Raw genomic sequence first — 22,957 nt, forward strand, 5'->3', positions numbered from 1 at the left:
CCTCCCACAGTCCCTTTGGGTGCCTGCCATACAGTGGCTCAAAAAGGGCGAATCCTTTGGAGGAAGATGAGAGACACCAGACCCAACCATGCAGACGAGCTGAAGGCTGCTATCAAAGCAACCTGGGCTTCCTTAACGCCTCAGCATTGCCTCTGACTGATCGCCTCCATGCCATGCCGCATTGATGCAGTAATTGATGCAAAAGGAGCCCCGACCAAGTATTGAGTGCATTTACTGAACATACACTTCAGTAGGCCAACATTTCGGATGTTAATATCATTTTTTGAAGCTGGTGTTAAAAAATATTCTAATTTACTGAGATAACGACTTTTGGGTTTTCATTGGCTGTAAGCCATAAATATTGACATTAACAGAAATAAACACTTGAAATAAATCACTCTATTTGTAATGACTCTACCGAATACTGTATATGAGTTTCACTTTTTGTATTGGAGAACTGAAATAAATTAACTTTTTGATGATATTCTAATTTTGTGAGTTGCACCTGTATATATGCATGTAGTGTAGTGTGAGAGTATTATTGTACTCACCTATCACTGCTCTCTCCAATGACCAGCGCGTTCTGCTCCTTTTCTCAGTGTTGTCACACAATTGGAACCAGCTGGCTCGTTCTATGAGCTATGTATGGGCCGGAAGTCTATTTTACACTGAAAGCCTATGGGGAATTGTTCTGACACTCCATTGACTTACAATGTAAAAGTGCCTTCAGGGCCACGCACAGCGCAGTGTAAACCGGAGAGTCTGCAGAGCGGTAATGTCACTGAGAAGAGGAGAAGCACGGTGCTAGACACCGGAGAGAGCGACAGTAGGTGAGTATATTAATACACTCACACTATGTAACATTCATGTACACACAAGTTTAATGGTTATTATGGTTAAAAAACTTAGAGGGAATTAATTACAATACCTGCCGTCCTCCAGCCAGAGAGCGGACATAAACAGCCCAGCAGTCAGAAGATGCCTTCATATTTAGTGGCCCTTGCATGGAATTCCCAATACACAGTGCCCTGTCCAAAAATGAGACCGCAGAGAATAATAAGGGACATTATTGTCACTAGTGTGTCAGTAGCTGCAGACTGTTGCTCTGCATCTGATTGCAGAAGGTCTTCTTTCTGGGCCTTCTGATTATAGGACACAGTGGCAACCTCCCCCGGCAACCTCCCCCAGCTTTGCTGCTGGAAACTGGTTTATATTTCTATATCCAGTTCCCTGCTGCAGCTTGGAGCTATAGCAGTCAGTTATCTTCCTTCTTGGTGTTGCTGGGGGACGCCCATGTTTCTCTCTGAGTTTACTTAAGCTAAGTGTTCCCCCTTGTTTGTGCATCTCATCTTTCTTTATTAATAGTGGGGATTGACTAGCATTCATCCTGTCCTTCCAGATGCAGGGCTTATCGCCAGGGTCACGCAGGGATTAGGTTCCTGCTCGGCGATAGGTGCAGAACCGATATAGGGACGATAGGGCAGACAGGGTGATGTTAGATCTGTCTAGGGGTCTCCACTCCCCCCTTTCCTAGTGTTTGATTGCTTTTCCCATATCCCTTCGTGTTGCACTTAGCCTTTCTTACATGTTGCGTGACAATTATATTTCTGGGAAAATCTGCGTGAACAGGTGAATTTGAATTTTTCCTTTTCTGCTCATCTCTAAGACCAAACAGGGTGATAATTAAATTTGTGGTTTGCGCTTCCTTTTTTGATATTTAACCCCTTTCTGACATTACTATCCCGTCGAGGTGGGGTGGGCCCGTATGACCACCGACAGGATAGTACGTCATAGCGATCGGCCGCGCTCACGGGGGGAGAGCGGCCAATCGCAGCCGGGTGTCAGCTGACTATCGCAGCTGACATCAGGCACAATGTGCCAGGCGCAGTGACGGACTGCCCCCGGCACATTATCCCCCGGCACACTGCGATCAAACATGATCACATTGTTCCGGTGGTATAGGGAAGCATCACGCAGGGAGGGGGCTCCTTGCGGGCTTCCCTGAGACCCCTGGAGCAACGCGATGCGATCGCGTTGCTCGGAGGGTCTCTTACCTCCTCCTCCCTGCAGCAGGTCCGGATCCAAGATGGCCATGGGGCTGCATCCGGGTCCTGCAGGGAGGTGGCTTACCAACGCCTGCTCAGAGCCTGCAGAGTGCACGTCAGATTGCTGATCTGTCACAGTGCACAGCACAGCGATCTTACACTATAACATGATGTTCCCCCTGGGGCAATGTTATAGTGTAAAAAAAAAATTCACATGTGTAAAAAAAATGTAACAAAAATTCCTAAAAAAAAAATAAATATATTGTTCCTATAAATACATTTCTTTATCTAAAAAAAAAACAATAAAAGTACACATATTTAGTATTGCCGCGTCCGTAACGACCCGACCTATAAAAGTGTGCCACTAGTTAACCCCTTCAGTGAACACCGTAAAAAAAAAAAACGAGGCAAAAAACAACGCTTTATTATCATACAAACAAATAGTGGAATAACTCGTGATCAAAAAGACGGATATAAATAACCATGGTACCGCTGAAAATGTCATCTTGTCCCGCAAAAAAAGAGCCACCATACAGCGTCATCAAAGAAAAAAGAAAAAAAGGTATAGTCATCAGAATAAAGCGATGCAAAAATAATTATTTTTTCTAGAAAATAGTTTTTATCGCATAAAAGCGCCAAAATATAAAAAAAGATATAAATGAGGTATCGCTGTAATCGTACTGACCCGAAGAATAAATCTGCTTTATCCATTTTACCAAACGCGGAACGGTATAAACGCCTCCCCCAAAAGAAATTCATGAATAGCTGGTTTTTGGTCATTCTGCCTCACAAAAATCGGAATAAAAAGCGATCAAAAATTGTCACGTGCCCAACAATGTTACCAGTAAAAACGACAACTCGTCCCGCAAAAAACAAGACCTCACATGACTCTGTGGACCAAAATATGGAAAAATTATAGCTCTCAAAATGTGGTAACACAAAAAATATTTTTTGCAATAAAAAGCGTCTTTCAGTGTGTGCTGCCAATCATAAAAATCCACTAAAAAACCCGCTATAAAAGTAAATCAAACCCCCCTTCATCACCCCCTTAGTTAGGGAAAAATTAAAAAAATGTATTTATTTCCATTTTCCCATTAGGGCTAGGGTTAGAGTTAGGGCTAGGGTTAGGGCTAGGGTTAGGGCTAGGGCTAGGGCTAGGGCTAGGGTTAGGGCTAGGGTTAGGGCTAGGGTTAGGGTTAGGGCTATGGTTAGGGTTAGGACTAGGGTTAGGGTATGGATTACATTTACGGTTGGGAATAGGGTTGGGATTAGGGTTAGGGGTGCGTGAGGGTCAGGGGTGGCGTCCGATCTCAATTCCAGCCAATTCTGCGTTGAAAAAGTAAAACAGTGCTCCTTGCCTTCTGAGCTCTCCCGCTCGCCCAAACAGGGGTTTACCCCAACATATGGGGTATCAGCGTACTCAGGACACATTGGAAGACAACTTTTGGCGTCCAATTTCTCCTGTTACCCTTGGTAAAATATAAAACTGGTTGCTAAAAAATAATTTTTGTGGAAAAAAAAAGATTTTTTATTTTCACGGCTCTGCGTTATAAACTGTAGTGAAACACTTGGGGGTTCAAAGTTCTCACAACACATCTAGATAAGTTCCTTGGGTGGTCTAGTTTCCAATATGGGGTCACTTGTGCCCAAACGGTGGTTCCCCCCCACATATGGGGTATCAGCATACTCAGGACAAATTGGACAACAACTTTTGCTTCCAATTTCTCCTGTTACCCTTGGAAAAATACAAAACTGGGGGCTAAAAATAATTTTTGTGGGAAAAAAATAATTTTTATTTTCACGGCTCTGCATTATAAACTTCTATGAAGAACTTGGTGGGTCAAAGTGCTCACCACACATCTAGATAAGTTCCTTAGGGGGTCTACTTTCCAAAATGGTGTCACTTGTGGGGGGTTTCAATGTTTAGGCACATCAGTGGCTCTCCAAACGCAACATGGCGTCCCATCTCAATTCCTGTGAATTTTGCATTGAAAAGTCAAACGGCGCTCCTTTCCTTCCGAGCTCTCCCATGCGCCCAAACAGTGGTTTACCCCCACATATAGGGTATCAGCGTACTCAGGACAAATTTTACAACAACGTTTGGGGTCCAATTTCTTCTCTTACCCTTGTGAAAATAAAAAATGGGGGACGAAAATATCATTTTTGTGAAAAAATATGATTTTTTATTTTTACGGCTCTGCATTATAAACTTCTGTGAATCACTTAATGGGTCAAAGTGCTCACCACACATCTAGATAAGTTCCTTAGGGGTTCTACTTTCCAAAATGGTGTCACTTGTGGGGGGTTTCAATGTTTAGGCACATCAGTGGCTCTCCAAACGCAACATGGCGTCCTATCTCAATTCCAGTCAATTTTGCATTGAAAAGTCAAATGGCGCTCCTTCGCTTCCGAGCTCTCCCATGCACCCAATAGGTGGCTTACCCCCACATGTGGGATATCAGTGTACTCAGGACAAATTTTACAACAACTTTTGGGGTTCATTTTCTCCTGGTACCCTTGGTAAAATAAAACAATTTGGAGCTGAAGTAAATTTTTTGTGAAAAAAAGATAAATGTTCATTTTTATTTAAACATTCCAAAAATTCCTATAAAACACCTGAAGGGTTAATAAACTTCTTGAATATGGTTTTGAGCACCTTGAGGGGTGCAGTTTTTAGAATGGTGTCACACTTGGTTGTTTTCTATCATATAGACCCCTCAAAATGACTTCAAATGAGATGTGGTCCCTTAAAAAAAATGGTGTTGTAAAAATGAGAAATTGCTGGTCAACTTTTAACCCTTATAACTCCCTAACAAAAAAAGATTTTGGTTCCAAAATTGTGCTGATGTAAAGTAGACATGTGGGAAATGTTACTTGTTAAGTATTTTGTGTGACATATCTCTGTGATTTATTTGCATAAAAATTCAAGGTTGGAAAATTGCGAAATTTTCAAAATTTTTGCCAAATTTCCATTTTTTTCACAAATAAACGCAGGAAATATCAAATAAATTTTAGCACTATCATGAAGTAGAATATGTCACGAGAAAACAATGTCAGAATCACCAGGATCTATTGAAGCGTTTCAAAGTTATAACCTCATAAAAGGACAGTGGTCAGAATTGTAAAAATTGGCCTGGTCATTATCGTGCAAACCACCCTTGGGGGTAAAGGGGATAATTGTAGTACTGTTGCATTATTATTTTGCTTTATTAGTTTTCTAAGGCATCAAAATAACCCTTTGTACTTAATTACCTTTATTAGGATTCACGTTATTCCATGATGATCAACTTAAACAAAAAGAAAAATGCCATTACTCTGTCGGGCGGTGTCTATGCTATGAGATCTTGCAAAATCATGAGAAACCTATGTAGTTAGCGGAGAGGTAAGGGTGGACAAATCGGTACAAACTTGGAGAAACACAAAGGAATAAACCACCGAATAAAGTATTTAATAAAAATACAAAGAATTCAAGGTACCTGAAGGAAGAAAACCCCAATTACAAAATCAGAAGAGCCCGAGAAAGCCCCCGTTTACTAAGCAATTCTCTATATTATGTTGGACCGGTCCTGGGAAAATACTAGGAGTTTTACAAAGAAAGAATCTGTGATGACAATTGTATAATAGTCCCCTCAGAGTCTAATTATTGTTCTGAGGCCATGTGGGGTTATCACCACCTTAGCTCTGGTTTAAATTCAATTTCCTTTACGGAAAAGATGTAAAGACCTTTAAATCAGAGAGAACGACCGTACAGCAGTAGCGGCTTTTGTCAAATCAAATAATAGACCTTGACCGGGGCTTTGAGGGACTTCATTCCATAATCAATGGCAGCTAAATGTCTGAAATAAATTAAAAAAAGTAACACAAAGTCAAATTTGTATACTTGTTGGCCATCTGTTATCACGGGCAAGACCAGTCTGCTGCAGCTTCCAGACAAGTGTCATTATGAGCGCCTCCATGTTTATACTAGTTGTCCAGTCCATTTGTAAAAGTTGAGATTGTGTAAAAGTCAACACATCCCCTTGGAGCCAGGATTCTTACAGGGCTGCAAAATCCTAAATTATACAAGGAGTGGGTAATGTATAAGGAGTGATTTATGACTTTGGCTTGGAGAATCAAGGCGACTGGTGTGGATAATGCAAACAGTTGTCTTCTCTCTATCAAGGCTTTCGGAGATGGGTAACATCACTAGACCTTGCAGCACATCATTAAGTGTAATTTTTACGGGTTTCTGAATGATTAATGCAAATTCTTTCCTCGGGTTCTTACAGGTTGAAGCAGGGAGAAGAGTCCTCAGATAATCTGGTCATAAAAGCAGGTTTATTTCCAGGATTCATCGGCAGTGTGTGGTCTACTGGAGGTTCATAAAATAAGCTGTATACATTTATATAGTCTGGAGGAAGCTTTGAAGAACTTCAGATGGGTGGATCAGATGGAAACTCGTAACATTATATTAAAGAACCATAGTATGAGGTCGGCTGCGGAGCCAAACATTCATGGATTTAATATCATGGATTATATGAGATAAAGGTAAAATAAGGAGGATTCTTGACTTAGGGATATCAAGGCATTCTTCATATGAAATAAAAGGATAAAACGACGCTTCAGTAAACACCTTACTGTTAAATCATATCTTGAATTTGACTGCTTGAAAGGAAATTAAAATTCTATCAAATACTTTTATTTATGTCTTTCATATCCGTAAAGGGATCCTACCACATTAAGCATGCCGTATGATCTGCAGATAGCATGTCATAGAGCAGGTTTGATATATAGACTACATAGACAAAAGGATTGGGGCGCACATCTTAATCATTGAATTTAGGTTTTTCATTCAGTCCCATCGCTTCCGGTGTATAACCTCTGGCCCTCTTGCCCCCCTGTATGACCTCCGGGCCATTGCCCCCGGCATATGAGATATGGCCCTTTGCCCCAGGTGTATAACTTTTGGTCCCCCTTCCAGTGTATAGTATTTGGCTATATTTCTTTACTCATAGACACCATTACTAAGCACATTAAGGCATATTTCCAGTCCAAATGCGATCCGACAGAACATTGGATTATACTTGGACCAATGTTATGGAGCTGTACACGTCAGATTTTTTCTTCAGACCGAACCTGTCAAAAATGCCGCATTCCTAAGTTTGATTCCATAATCGGATCACACTGGACCATGTAAGTCAATAAGTGTATGGGAAACATGAAAAGTCTGATTTTCGCGAACTGACAGAGTAGAGAAGATGGAGAAATTTTTTCTCCATCTTCTCCTCATCCGAGAGAATCGGATCACACTATGATCACACTCTGATTAAACTGTGATCAGAGTGTGATTAGCATAATTGACCATATTCTCTCGGATGAGAGAATATACAGCCGTCTGCACTCGCCCTAACACTTGGACAAGTAAAATAGCCGGTAAGGGAAAGACACCTCTCAACTAACAACTAGAAGAAGTATGGAAGCCTTTAAGGAGTCTTGTCAATTTGGCAGATCTTCGGAAAAATGCTAAACTTTTGGTGTTTTTTGTAAATACCTTCCCTGTTTTAAAGTTTTAGTGACTTGGAAGAACTTTAATCACTTAGAAAGTATCTTGTTGTGAGAGTTTATTGTTTTCTTGGTGCTCCAGGGCACCGAGCTGAATTTTAGCCAGAAGACGGACTTAACATAATAGGAAGATTATAGCTGTCACATAAAGGGAGCTGCTTGATTTTTTTTAAGGGTCGGGTAGATTGCAATCTGATTAGATACACCCACCTCGGGTGGAGAGGTTTTCATGCTACTGCTAAAAATGGTAGAGAGGACAGGTAAGGATTCATTGATCAGTGACACAGGACAGATCTGACTAGTTTGAGCAGGAGACTCAGTGTAATGTTATGTATTTCGTAACAAGCATGTCAAGAAGCCAGATAAAACAATTTATATATAGCAACTGCAGTCACTTATAATACAAAGAGATATATTATGCAACCTGTAAAGAGTAACCGTCGTTTTAACATTTATTTCATAAATCAATAAACCACATAAATATAAGACAATTTGTAATATATCTTATCAGAGAGATCTGATTCTTTTTCCTCCTGGACTGATCTCTCTGCCACAGTGTCTGGTTTCATGACTTCCTGCACTGGTTAGATGTAGTTCACCATCTTATTAAATAGTGCAGGTTTATTTTCTTGCTAGTGGTGCAAGGGTTAAACTGTTCCGTTAAAACTCCTGTGGCTTTTCTGCTTGGATTGTTTCAGCTGTTCAGTGTTGGTTACTCCCCTCTGCTATATATGCTCGCCTCTGGCACTTAGGAAATACCAGTGTTAGTTCATGCAGCCTGGTTCTGGAGTTGGAGGTGTAGTTCGTGGTTGGAGATGACGTTTGGAGAGTTGTTCAAGAGATTGTTGCTTGGAGTTTGTCTGTATGCACATCCTTATCCTCTCCTATTTTGTTTCTCCTTCCTTTAACCCTCTTGTGTCCCACTCTGGTGTTTCGTGAGTGTATTTTGTATGATTGGCATTTTCATTTATCCCTGTCCATCTTTCCTTGTTTGTCTGGTTAGTGTCTTCCTTTACACTGTTTCTTCCCACCACCCTGGGTGGATGAGAAAACAGATAATGGTTGATATAGGAGGTTAGCAAGGCACGTGAACCCGGTGTCTCCATCTTCAGAAGTAATCCAAGAGACATGGATATACTAGGGCGCCATTAGTTCTAGGGACCTGGTTAGTGCATTTAGTCCTTATACCATTGTGACACTCTCAATTCATAAGTAAAATCTAGATTCAATGAAGACAGATTTTCCCATTACTAAGATAGGAAATGGCAGTTGGTGCTTTTAAGATTCTATGGAGGGAGGAGGAACTAGAGGCAGATGCACACATTCTGCTGACAGTTATAGCTCTCCATAGAACTTTGTGAGCACTATATACCATTTCCTATCTCAGTAATGGGAAAATCTTCACTGAAGACTTATTTTACCAGTACATTGATAATTTTGAGAATGAATAATCACTCAGTCCTGGCATAGAAAGAAGGAGATTTCTTTAATAAGTATTTAAAGATCTTATTAGCTGACCCAAACTTGCAGCCGATCAGCTGATTAATGAGTACAACATTTGTTCGACAGCTAATTTTTTTTTTGCTCTTTTTGCATTACAGCAGCCATATTTTTAATACATTTTTACATTTATTTAAGATCTTGTTTATTGTAGAGTAAGATGCTGTATTTTAGGCCTGATTGTTAGATGTCAAGTTCCCGCCTCTGCACAGGGGGAATCTCAAACCATCTCTGCTGCGGTCTCCCATTCTTCTCCAACCGCAGTGAAGTCTGCTCAGTGGAGACGTCGTTCCCAGCGTCTTGCTCAGTCTCACTCTGTGCATAGGGTTTCTGCTGCATTTCCAGCTTCTGCCATGGAAGCCAGTGCTGGGCAGCGGCGAGCAGACGCTTTTGGGACTAAGTCCTGCTTTTTCCCTTCTGAGCATGCCCAGGGTGAGATCTCCCGTTGGAGATCGAGGGTCACATGCTCAGATGCTGCAGCGGTTCCCATTGGTCCTCCAGGAAGGTCTTGAAGGTGCTAAACTTCTGTGGCAGCTTCCCATTGGTCCTTTACTGGAAGGTACTGAACGTGCTGCAGCTATATAAGTTTTGCATGACCGCACAGCCATGCGCTAGTGTACATTTGTAAACGTGTGTGTGTGTTGTGAGTGAAAGTCGCTCTTTAAAAAACCCTCCCTATTGGATGACTGTTCGCAGAAGGTGTATGATTGCTATCTAGCGCCCGACTTACCCAACAGCACGTTACACACCAATACAGCGTCTAGTTGCTGTGTCCGCCAGTGCGGCGCTGTGCGCTTTCACAGCGCTTTCCTGACCCAAGCCTGGGTGGTTAGTGGCGTTCGCCAATGCGGCACCGCACGCACTCTCGTGCATTCTTTTGTTATTATTTTGGTTACGCTGACACCCCAGTAGCGGTGTCGACTGCAAGTAGTCTACACAGACTCAGATCCCAAGTCTTAGGACTGAGCTCGGAGACTCCTTGTTTGTGCTCTTGTGTGCGGTACCGTTGCCCTGTGACTTAACAGGGTTCGCTTCCTTCACACAGGGTGAAGTTAACCCGTGTGTATTCACATTGTACCGCCATATAGTCTGTCATTACTTGGCAGCAGGTTCCATCTCTGCACGGTGGACCCCAGGCTGCGAACGCACCTTATTCTACCTTTCTTATTATTTGGTGCGTTCTGCTAGCCCTAACACTGATTGTGTGGTACACATGAATCTTAAGTATTTAAATTTTTTTATAGGGTATCAATCAAAGCCATTGCAATTTTTTACATGTCTTACCATTCTCTTCAAATGATACAAATAGCTTTTTCTATTTGAGTTGTGCTGAGTACTGGATTGCTAAGTATTTATTTGTGCTTTACTGATGCATTCTCCATTAATGAGCAATTTTTTTTCACCTTGGTCTCAATCAGGCAGACTGCAGGTCAGTGAGATGTCAGATTATAGATGACAAAATTAAATTTAATGAAAAGGGGTGTGAAGGAAAGGGAGGTTCAGAGAAAGGCACAGACATGTACAGACCTAAACTACTGTTTTCTGGTTACTGTATATCTCACATCAAAGCTGCAGTCACATCAACATTGCTCAGTGATACTGTACAATACCTGCTGCTACTCATGAGCAGGTGGTAGATAGAGACGGGGAGCAGGAACCAGTAGCATAGATACCAAGGGAAAACAGATGGTGCCTGACTTGGAGGGGCCCACCAGAGCTACCCTGCACTGCCAAGCTCCATTCTATAGGCCGCAGGTCTCTTTAAACCTGTGGCCTACAGAACGGCAGGTACAGAGCAGAGTGACGTATTGACGTAATCGCGCCACAACACGTACAGAACAGGAGTCCATGTGAAATGACGTCACTGCCTCTTTCTGCAAGAGACCTTCTATTGTCTACTGCTATAGGTGGATGACTAAAGAGACCTGCAAAAATAGTAGGGGCTTCTAAGGGGGCCCCCATAAATCGTGGGGGCTACTAAGGAGGCCCCGTAAATAGTGAGGTTACTAATGTGAAGCCATCATAAATAGTCAGGGCTGTTAATGGGAAGCCACTATATAAAGTGGGGCTATAGAAGTAGCCATCAAAGAGTGCGGGGGCTACTAAGGGGGCCACCAAAGAGTGGGGGGCAACTAAGAAGGCCATGATACAGAGTAGGGCAATGTAGGGGTCCATAACACAGTGTGGGAACTACTGTGAGAGTTATCATACACTGTGAGACTACTGTGAGGGCCATCATACAGTGAGAGGGCCATCATACAGTGTGGGAGCTAATGTGGGGCCATCGTACTGCATAAGGGCATGATACAGTGTGGTGACAATCATACAGTAGGGTCATCGTTCAGTGTTGGGGCCATCATACAAGGCCATCAAACAGATTGGGTGATACTTAGGGGCCATAATACTGGGTGGATGCTACTAAGGGGCCATTATACAGTGTGGGGGGCATTATAGTGTGTATAGGGGAGCTGTACGGAGGGAGACTCAGGACGTTTTGTAATGCTAAGTGGGCACTTATTATAGGGGCAATTAGGGTATTGTGACTGTCAAAGGGCACAGAGAGGGCATTATTACATTCTAGGGGGCAAAATGTGGGCACTGTTTTCTAGGTCACTTGCACAAAGCATTAATATATTCTAGAGGTTTGTTTACTTTGACCATCTAGAGGGCTTGAAGGAGGCATTATTACTATGTGAGGGGCACAGCGGTGGGCATCATTATGTGGACCAGTAAGAAGAGCATTATTGTTGTACCACACATCACGTGCAGTAATAGGAATACAGCTGCTCAGTATTGGGGTATCAGCAGGATGAGGAGTTTGTGCAGGCTGAGGATATATGGTGCTTCAAATGTGAGAAGTCAAACGTGTCTTTGTTGTAATCTCTGCAGTCGCGTCCCGGGTGAAAGAAGTTGTCATGTCGGTCTGGGCCAGATGGAAAAGGCAGGAAAAATGAACAACTCCATCAGAAAGAACGTCAGCGGTAAGTCTGCAGGACTGGATCTACCATATGGTCATCATATGGCAATAGTATCAATGTTGGTCTTTATAGTCTACTTACGGTAGGTTCTCCTACATCCACCATAGTAGTAATCAGGGTTATCTGGTTAGGGCCCACTAAGTAGTTTTGGCCCCCTGAACCAAAACCCCTAGTGACACCTTCAGCAGAAACTTTTTGTGTCTGTGTGTAGTGTGTATAATAAGAGATATCACATATCAGCTTATCTCCTGTGAGACAACGATTAGAGAAAGAATCTGTAGAGGAGAAACCGGTGAAAAAAAACATGAAATATTTTTATGACAAACCGTTATTGTCTGTGTATACTAAAGGCATTGGAATCTCTTAGTGTATACTAAACTGTGTGGCAAAATCAGATTCTGAAGGTTTTATAAGGGGTGACACAATAAATAAACATGGCTTCATTATTCCAGAAACAGAACCACAAACGATGTGTGGAACGGCAATTTTATTGAGGCAAATGAACTGCAATACCACAGAACATGTGGGCACCTTGAGCTTTCATCACCAGTAGTAGATCCAGCTGGTGGACGCCAGTAATGTGAATTAGTCCCAATACCTTTTGAATCCATATAGAAATTAAGTCCCACATTTACCAAGGGGGACGCTCTGTAAATACTAATGCTGAAATCTTGTTTAAAGGGAATCTTTCAACAGGATTTCGCACCCAAGACTATTTATATGCGCATGTAGAGCTTTCAATGACAAGTCAATCAATACCTTTACACGGCCAGTCCGTTCCTCCATTGCTGAGAAATCAGCGTTCGAATTGATATAGAAATGATACTGAAGAGCTGCTCGTAGTTCTGAAGCCTCTGTCACTCCAGCTCTATTCCTCGGTCAGTACCTCCTCCTGCTGCTTGTCTGACAGCTCCTTTGCTTGAAGTCACACAGCACCGAGGCTGTCAGCCAAGCCGGAGGAGGCGGTGCTGGGCAGGAAATAGAGCTGCTATGATTAAGATAGAAATGCGCCAGTGATTTATAACCCCCATATTTTAAATGGATCTTTAATAAAATAGCTTTTTAATTATTACCTACGAATGGATATACTGAATTTCCTTTTCTACTGCCTGACAGCTCCTTTGTTTGAACTCACACAGCAAGAGGAGGCGCTGCTGGGCGGGAAATAGAGCTGGAGTGACAGAGGCTTCAGATCTACCAATAGCTCTTTAGCCTCATTTCTATATCAATTCAAACCCTGATTTCTCAATAACGGACCGGCCAAGTAAAGGTATTGCTGGAGTTGTCTTTGAAAGAACTACAAGCACATAAAAAGAGTTTTTGGGGGGATGACGTCCTGCTGACAGATTCTCTTTAATCCCTTGTATTGGAATACAAGCCATTAAGCTCGGTGTTTTAATTGCAGCTCTGACATTAAGTTTAACCTATATCTATAACATCTGTTTCAGAGGTTTAATTAGCACTGCACATATCACGAGAAAACAAAAGTCTAAATAGCCCGGTAGACGTTTAGGCTAACAGCAATAACCATTTTTTCTTCTTTCTGTTAATAAATTCATCAAAGTCTCCAAACTATGAATTAATTTGAAATTTATGTGAGAGGAGGAAGTCTGCAAGTAGAGATGGACCAAACTAAGGTTATACTTTTTTTTTTTTTACCTTGTAAAATATGCTTTGATGTTTTATAAAACTGGAAGTTTGCTGTCATTAAATCAGGGCCTGTGCTGCATTTTGCTTTAAGGCAGACGAAAGAATAAGCAGTAAAGTCAGTGAAATAAATTGATCTAATTTATTACCACTTGGCATAAGTGTTTGACAGCATGCGTTTGAGTCAACCTTCCGAACAGGAAGTCATTCCTCACCGTGTGTCTTTTATAATTCCAGTTTATTTTTCACTAACGAGGCACTCAGAAGTAGCAGGTCAGGGTCAATCATTGTGCCTCCCTATGTGCTCTTAAAGTAAAGATCTCCCTGATTATATCCACTAAGGTTAAAGTAGTCATGTAGCTAGGTGTGCGGTCCCATTTAACCTCGGAGGTGCTCGAGTGCCCCACACAGTAAATATCTCGGAAGAATTTTCCTGGAAGGATATATGGTTTAAATCACTTCTACATCATTTACCTATGAAAATACATTCCCACGTAGAGACCACTAAGTAGGTCATGGGCCTCCTACTGAGATAGTATTGAAAACTTGTATATTGGACTTATAGGAGCACAGTCTTTTGGCATATTGCAAGATCTGGTGACAGATCCTCCTGAGGCTAGGATCAACAGATGGGCCAACATTAACGTTTCGTCCATGAGATCTTGTTCATGGCCTCTGACAGAGATTGGCGCATGCTGAAGGTCCTCTCCAAGGACCCATCTCTGGTTGACCACTCTGTCTTTCTATCAGTTTTCTTTCCTTTTAACTCTGGATCAGTCTCCTCTCTCTTCGGGACACCCACGTAATGCGACACTGCATATTGTGCCAACCTTAAGTCTGCTTCCGATGCACACTGGGCCCTATCTGACATCCTGACGGGAAACGGTCTCTGCCTGCCTTCACCATATCCCCTCTCACTCTGGGCTAATTCCAAACATTAACTGTAACTCTCTCTACTGTCACAGCACTATTACTGCACCAATAACACCCGTCACTATACGGATTACACATTGAAACACTGCGACAATACACAAGGGGGAACATGGGCAGTATGTCCATCCTACATAGCTGCTGCCAGACATATTTGGCGGTGGCTTATCTTCCTGGAGAACAAAAGGATTAGCAGTGCAAAATTGTACATATCGGATTCTTACCTCCCCCGATATCAGCTCTAAGGGGAGATTCAGGAGCTGCTATACACATTAGACTGCTGGCCCATCCAGTCAATATCAGCGGTTTCGGCAGATGTTAGACTGATGTGTATAGATTCCGTTAGATTGTAAGCTCCTGTGAGCAGGGCACCATTATAACTTTTGCTTGAATTATTTATTACTTTAGTACTAGTTTAGTACAAAGTCTTGTCTGACTATGTAATGTTTATGCAGTGTATGAATTGTAAAGTGCCGCCACTGCAGCAATAATTTGCAGTGCATATGTGTGACCACTGCAACCAATCACTTACCTTACTAATGAAACCAACAAGTTTGACAGATACGAATGCTTTTTGAAGTGACGTAAACAGGGACTGGAACGTACCACCTGAGCGTTGACCCTGGAAATTAAATGGGAGAGTATTATATTGTTTTGTTTTTTGTTTTTTTTGGTTACTCACATTTATTTTAATTCTGAAAACACCTTTAAAATGTGAAGAAATTGGTGTCATAGTTAGGCTACGTTCACATTTGCGTTGTTGGGCGCAGCGTCGGCGACGCGATGCAACCAACAACGCATGTGCACAATGCTGCATTTTGAGACGCATGCGTTGTCATAAGATCGCACAGAGCAGGAATTTCGGTGCAGGGAAAACGCTACAAGTAGCGTCCTCTGCGCCCTGTCTGTGCGTCTATATGACGCATGCGTCTATATGACGCATGAGTCGTAAAACGCAGTACAACGCATACTGGAGCATGTCCATGCGCCCCCATGTTAAAGATAGGGGCGCATGACACATGCGTCGGTATGCGTCGACGACGCTGCGCCCAACAACACAAATGTGAACGTAGCCTAAAATCTACATTTTTGGTCAATAGAAAGTTAAAGAGGTTCTCCAGTGACAGGAAAAAACCGTACTGGAGAAGGAGATAAAGACATGCCCACTTGGAATCTTCTCATGCCACACCGACACTGCCGCTCTGACAGTCGTCTCTAGAATTGAAGCCATGATGTCACGACCACGAGTGACCTGACTACTAAGGCCACTGATTGACTGCAGATCAGGTGACTGATGGTCAGAACATCATGTCTTCCAGTCTGGCTGAGACTATAGGAGTGGAGGCAGTAGAGCGGGGGAAAAGATTCCAGGGTTGAATGTACATTTTTCTTTTTCCAAACTGGATCCACCGTCCTATTAGGGCAGATGGAACTTATAAGGAGAGTCCAACTCTAGGGTTCCTTCGTGATAATATTATCATCCGAAAGACCGACATGTCATATTATAATTCCTTTATATGGAAATTTATGGAAAACGATCATCAGATGGAAAACTCCATTGGCAAAAATTTATCTGTGCAAAGAAAACCCTTCAAAGGGGAGTTCCGGAGAAGACAAAATTTCTCCTTAAAGTTCTCCTGCTGCTTAAAAAATAAAAGAAGCAATACTCACCCTGACCGATCCCTCATAGGAGCCACTCCAATTTTCACCCAGTCCCCACAAGGCTGCACTTGATCTCATCCTCGAAACCCCAGAAAGGGACATATATGCCTACAAGTAGTATTCAACCCCCTGCAGATTTAGCAGGTTTACACATTTGGAATTAACTTGGCATTGTGACATTTGGACTGTAGATCAGCCTGGAAGTGTGAAATGCACTGCAGCAAAAAAGAATGTTATTTCTTTGTTTATTTTTTTTTAAATTGTGAAAAGTCTTTTCAGAGGGTCATTTATTATTCAACCCCTCAACCCACCAGAATTCTGTTTGGTTCCCCTAAAGTATTAAGAAGTAGTTCAGGCACAAAGAACAATGAGCTTCACTTGTTTGGATTAATTATCTCTTTTTCCAGCCTTTTCTGACTATTTAAGACCCTCCCCAAACTTGTGAACAGCACTCATACATGGTCAACATGGGAAAGACAAAGGAGCATTCCAAGGCCAACAGAGACAAGATCGTGGAGGGTCACAAGGCTGGCAAGGGGTACAAAACCCTTTCCAAGGAGTCTCCACTGTTGGGAGCATCATCCGGAAGTGGAAGGCTTATGGAACTACTGTTAGCCTTCCACGGCCTTGACAGCCTTTGAAAGTTTCCTCCCGTGCCTAGGCCAGGCTTGTCCGAAGAGTCATGGCTAACCCAAGGACAACAAGGAAGGAGCTCCGGGAAGATCTCATGGCAGTGGGGACATTGGTTTCAGTCAATACCATAAGTAACGTACTCCACCGCAATGGTCTCCGTTCCAGACGAGCCCGTAAGGTACCTTTACTTTCAAAGCGTCATGTCAAGGCTCGTCTACAGTTTGCTCATGATCACTTGGAGGACTCTGAGACTGACTGGTTCAAGGTTCTCTGGTCTGATGAGACCAAGATCGAGATCTTTGGTGCCAACCACACACGTGACGTTTGGAGACTGGATGGCACTGCATACGACCCCAAGAATACCATCCCTACAGTCAAGCATGGTGGTGGCAGCATCATGCTGTGGGGCTGTTTCTCATCCATGGGAAGATGGATAGCACGACCTACCTGGAGATTTTGGCCAAGAACCTCCGCTCCTCCATCAAGGATCTTAAGATGGGTCATCATTTCATCTTCCAACAAGACAACGACCCAAAGCACACAGCCAAGAAAACCAAGGCCTGGTTCAAGAGGCAAAAAATCAAGGTGTTGCAGTGGCCTAGTCAGTCTCCTGACCTTAACCCAATTGAAAACTTGTGGAAGGAGCTCAAGATTAAAGTCCACATGAGACACCCAAAGAACCTAGATAACTTGGAGAAGATCTGCATGGAGGAGTGGGCCAAGATAACTCCAGAGACCTGTGCCGGCCTGATCAGGTCTTATAAAAGACGATTATTAGCTGTAATTGCAAACAAAGGTTATTCCACAAAATATTAAACCTAGGGGTTGAATAATAATTGACCCACACTTTTATGTTTAAAATTTATAAAAATTTAACTGAGCAACAAAACTTTTTGGTTTGTAAGATTTATGCATCTGTTAATAAATCCTGCTCTTGTTTGAAGTTTGAAGGCTCTAACTTATTTGCATCTTATTAAACCTGCTAAATCTGCAGGGGGTTGACTACTACTTGTAGGCATTGTATATGCCTCTTACCGGCTGAACTGTGCCCCATTATTTTTGATGATATCATTTTTTACATTTCAGAAGACTTCTAACATGGATTTCAGGGATACATGTTACCTGTCTGTAGATTCCAGGTAATTTGCATTTTTATTATACATTTTTTATATTTTTTCATTGTTTTACAGTATATGAGGTTGGAGCTGGCAACACTCGGAAAAAAAACAAAGCCTTCATGCCGCGTTTCATTTCTGGGTCCATTTATAGCTGGTTTTCCGCACTAATCACACCTGTTTCACAAGATAATTACATATTTCTTGCTTATTATATAGTAAACGCGGTCCTTTCAGAGATCGCACATTTTTTATGAGAAATTGATTTAAAATTGAAAGCAATTTTCCAGGGCAATTACAGTGTTTATGCAAAATGAATTTTGGTTAATTAAGAGACTAACATTTAGTTACCCGAAATGGCAGAGTAGGAATTTTCTGTTGCAGATGTAAATGAGGTTGCTGGATGTTGTTTGTATATATTTGTATATATTGGTCATTTACTGTATTTTATCCTCTTTTTTTAAGGGTTAAAGCAAACTGCAAAACTAACCTTTGTGCTGGTAACCAGGATGAAAACCTACTTATAATTAATTATTCGGAATTTATGATTTTTATTAATGTCATCAACATTTTTCTATTTTTTGATTGCAACTCAACATATGTAAAATATATTTTTTCTAAAAGTAAAAGCAAATATAAGGCTCGCTTCACTTCCATTGACTGCTGCTGTGAACTAGTCAAAAATGAAGAACTTGGAAAAAAAAAATACAAATAAGAGCCTGAGGGTAACACAATGGGTTGATAAAATTTGCAAAATAACTCCCCAATAGATGTGGGTGAAATGAGAGGTCATCGGGGTAGATCGTATTCTCAGGTAACATTGGCCAACTGTGACCAAGGAGCTCACATGGATAAGGATAAAAAGTAGGAGATCAGGGATCACCCTCAGGGAATTTAAGGGGACAAAGGCATGAGTAAATAATATATTTATTATTCAAGGCAATCAAAAAAAAGAGAAAACTAAAAATAAATAATGCAATAAAAATATTGTGACAAGATATGAATATATAAGTATACACTGGTATAAATAACAGATAGGTAAAACTTTACAAATCTTACCAGCAACGCTTTCCGGGGAGACAAAGTCCCCGTTGTCAAGCTTTGTTATTTTTTTGTTTAATTTTTTTTTTCTTTTAGATGCCTTGAATAAAAAATATGTTTTCTACTCAGCCACCACATGTATATTAATACTTTTGTTCCTTAGGGTGATCCTTGTTCTCCCTTTTTTTATTCCCATCCATGACTGCTAGGAGTGATCTAGTATTTATTTGTTTTTCTCACTTCTATAGCACCATTAATTCCACAGCACTTTACAGACATCATTATCACTGTCCTCATTGTGGCCCACAATGTAGATTCCATATCAGTATGACTTTGGAGTGTTGGAGGAATCCGGGGAATCCGGTGGAATCCCACATGAACACGGTGAGAACATACAAACTCCTTGCAGATGTTGTCCTTGGTGAGATTTGAACCCAGGACTAAGGATCAGGGAACCCGGACAGTAAAGTTTGGATCTGCACTGGACACCTAGTGTCCACACCCGGATGAAGATGTTTAATAAAATGTGTTAAAAGGCTGCAATGCAGCCAATCACGGCCATGCCAAGCTTTGTCATGGCTGTGATTGGCTAGTGGCAGCACGTGACCCGGCCTTTAGAAATACCGGATCGTGACTGCCGCCACCATTCTGCTCTGATTAGTGTAGGGACAGGACGCAGTAGAAGTGAGGGACAGTGTTAGGTTACGCACTTTGCAAAACAGCCACTGTGTGTATTCTGCACGTTTTTCAGTGGGAGAACTGTGTCAAAAAGTTGCTGTGTGTACTCTGCACCCATATCTGTGGGAAAAAAGATAAGCACTGCATCAGCAGTTGTAAGTCTCCATGTGCAGGAAAAAAGGGACAGTGTGCAGTGGGTCGAGTTGACGTTGACAGTGGTTCAGTGCTTATCTTTTTTCTCACTGGTTAGATCAGCAAGGACCCAGTGATACGGTGTGGGATGCCTTTAGTGATGCGTGCGTCACGTAACTACAGAATTTACATCAGGCACATGACCGCGGCGGTCACGTGACGTATTGATGTGACGTCAGGACTGGATATACTGTGATTGGCCAGGATGTCCTGAGAAGGTGTGTCTTCTACTGTGATGGCTGGATGTAACCTGTCTGGAGAATCACCCTATGAGTGCCTTCTGGTGATTCAACTCCACCACTAGCAGCGCCTCCGGATTGCGGCACCTCCCGCATCATAGAGTCTGAGTCCATCTTTCCCTCTAGATTCACAAGCTGAGTGCACCCAAGGGCACCAACGTCAATCTCGAGGATCCCCAGGCTGCCAGACGGAACCACACAGAAGAGTATTTTTGGCAATCCACTGCCCAGAATATTAGGCCCACATTGTCCCTAGCAGCCCACTGCGTGAAACTGCTGCTGTCACTTCACGCTACTGTCATGCACTCAATGGTCACTTCTTGAACTTGGCACTGACTCTCAGTTCACCCTCTCCAAACTGGGCCAGCCACTACATTCAACCCTTCCTAGGCTAGACTGAAGCCCAGTGGGTGTTACCCTTGACAACATTCATGAATATAAAATACATTTAATCCCTTAGAGTGTCAGGGAGCAGACCATCAGCTCCACCTCCACCACTCCTACATGGCTGTGTATAGTTAACAGTGCTTATTACCCAATGTACCATCATTACTTCCGTTACTATAGCGGGATCGCAAAACGCATGAATACAAGCACATGCTGGTAGAGAAACAACTAATGGCTTTCCCACCTGATAGCGGGATCTCAGTGAAGGAACAAGGCAGAAGCGGAGGAGGAAGTCAGCAATGTAGCTGGGACACCGCCACCACCTTGGAAGGCAGGCTTATGGCCGAAATGTGGCAAAACTTTATGAGCACGCCACAACATACCTTTGGATAACTAGACAACTATACCAGCTGCATTGGGTTTTTTGTATAATCTTTCAGTACATTTAGTTTTACTTTTTAATATATTTTCTATATTCATCTGATCACCAGAGTTTTCAGCAGCCAACTCCACAGTGAATGGTTAATCACCAGTCATATACTTTACATAGTATTATATTTATATTATACAGACTAGTATTAATTATTATTTCGGGTAATAGTAGCATCAGAAATTGCTACATTGCTTTAAAATGTAAAATTTCTTCTTAAAGCAAACAGTGTGAAGGGCTCTTCGACAGAAGATGGGGAAGGGCGGCAAATGGCAAATAAACAGAACGGGAGGAGAGGAATGCAGGCGGACTAACAATTAAACCAATTCATCATCATTTGTTCTGAAGGATCGCAGACGGAAATATTGTATCAGGGATATTTGTTTGAGGCTGTGTCATTCTCAAGACATTGTAGGCTTCATTTACCAAAGTGCAAAAGTCTAAATGTGATCCCCTTGCATGCCTTTTGTGTGCGATCGGATGTTGCTTTTATGGGAATGGACTTAGGTTTGACGGGACATGGTTGCGAACCTTTTGTAAATTTACTTAAAAGTCCATAATAACACTTTGTCCAGTGTTTGGAATGAAAAATTGATGCCTCCGTGATTGTTTTTGAAGCTTGGTGATGATGCAGGCTTTTTGGGATTGTAGTAATCATCTTTGTAAAGTTCACGCTAAAACGTGGAAACATTTTTTAGGGCGCAGTCAATCTGCCGCATAACAAAGACAACAATCCCATCGCAATGCTCGGACTGGCCATCGGCTCTCCTTACCTGAGCGTGACAGCTGCATAGAAATACATGATATCATGTTCGGGTGAGGAGAGCCGCCGGCCAGTCCGAGCATTGATTGTCGTCCACGTTATACGGCTGTAAGACTGTGCCTTTAGGGTGGCCAACCATTACAGAAATTTTTGAACAACACTTTTTATTTACCTGTCCATAAAATATAAAATCTGATGCATCTGGGATTTTTTTGAAGGCTGAGAAATTTGTACAAATTATTATGACTTCAATTATCTTCATATAAGAATGATTCACTTTAGACATCTGTTGTTTAAAGGGTGCAGTCAGACAGCCGCAAAAATCAGATGGTGATCGGAACGGACTGGCTGGCGGCTCTCCAGACCTGAGAGTGACAGCGGAATAGAAATACAGTACATGTTGTCACGCTCAGGTCAGGAGAGCCGCCGGCCAGTCCGTTCACTGCATTCCGATCACCGTCCGATTTATATGGCTGTCTGACTGCGCACAAAATCTTACTAAAATGCATTATGTTTTATCAATGTGTCCGCAAAAAAAAAAATATTGCCTGTCCCCGATTTTTCTTTGATAAGCTGGCCAGAAAAAAATTAAAAAATCAACCTTGCTCGTCCAGTTTTTCATATGAAAATAATAACAGAAACACGGGTTTGGCCCGAAAACCTTATTTTTTTTAATTATCTTATACAAAAAAACTGCCAGAAACAGATTGATAAAATCAGTCCCATCATAATGTTAAAATATTTGTGATACTCAAAGGGATATTTAGTAAATGGAAAAACTATGGTATATCTGGTGGGTAAAAAAATAAATAGGCGCAGGTTAAGGGGTGGGAGCTTTTATCCTTTCGATAAGTCATAAATGTCCCAGATGGGAACATTCCTTTGAACACACACGAATCTGTTACTCTACTTATGTGTATTTCTACATATGGAACAGTAAAATACCACAGAAAGCCATGCACGGGCTCTCACTCTACTTCTCTATGCCTCCAAATTCAGATGGAAATATATATATTTTATGGTCTGATCTCATTGAGGTCCTACAGCTCCATATCTACCTCTGAGCTTAGTTGTGAACGGTGTTTTGAATTAATTGTCTATTTTTAAAGGGAATTTTTCAACAGGTGTTTGCCCCTACAACATGCAGCTGTTAGATTAAGTTGCAGAGACCCTGAT

Source organism: Ranitomeya imitator, chromosome 5, assembly GCF_032444005.1.
Source record: "Ranitomeya imitator isolate aRanImi1 chromosome 5, aRanImi1.pri, whole genome shotgun sequence".
Classification (NCBI taxonomy): domain Eukaryota; kingdom Metazoa; phylum Chordata; class Amphibia; order Anura; family Dendrobatidae; genus Ranitomeya; species Ranitomeya imitator.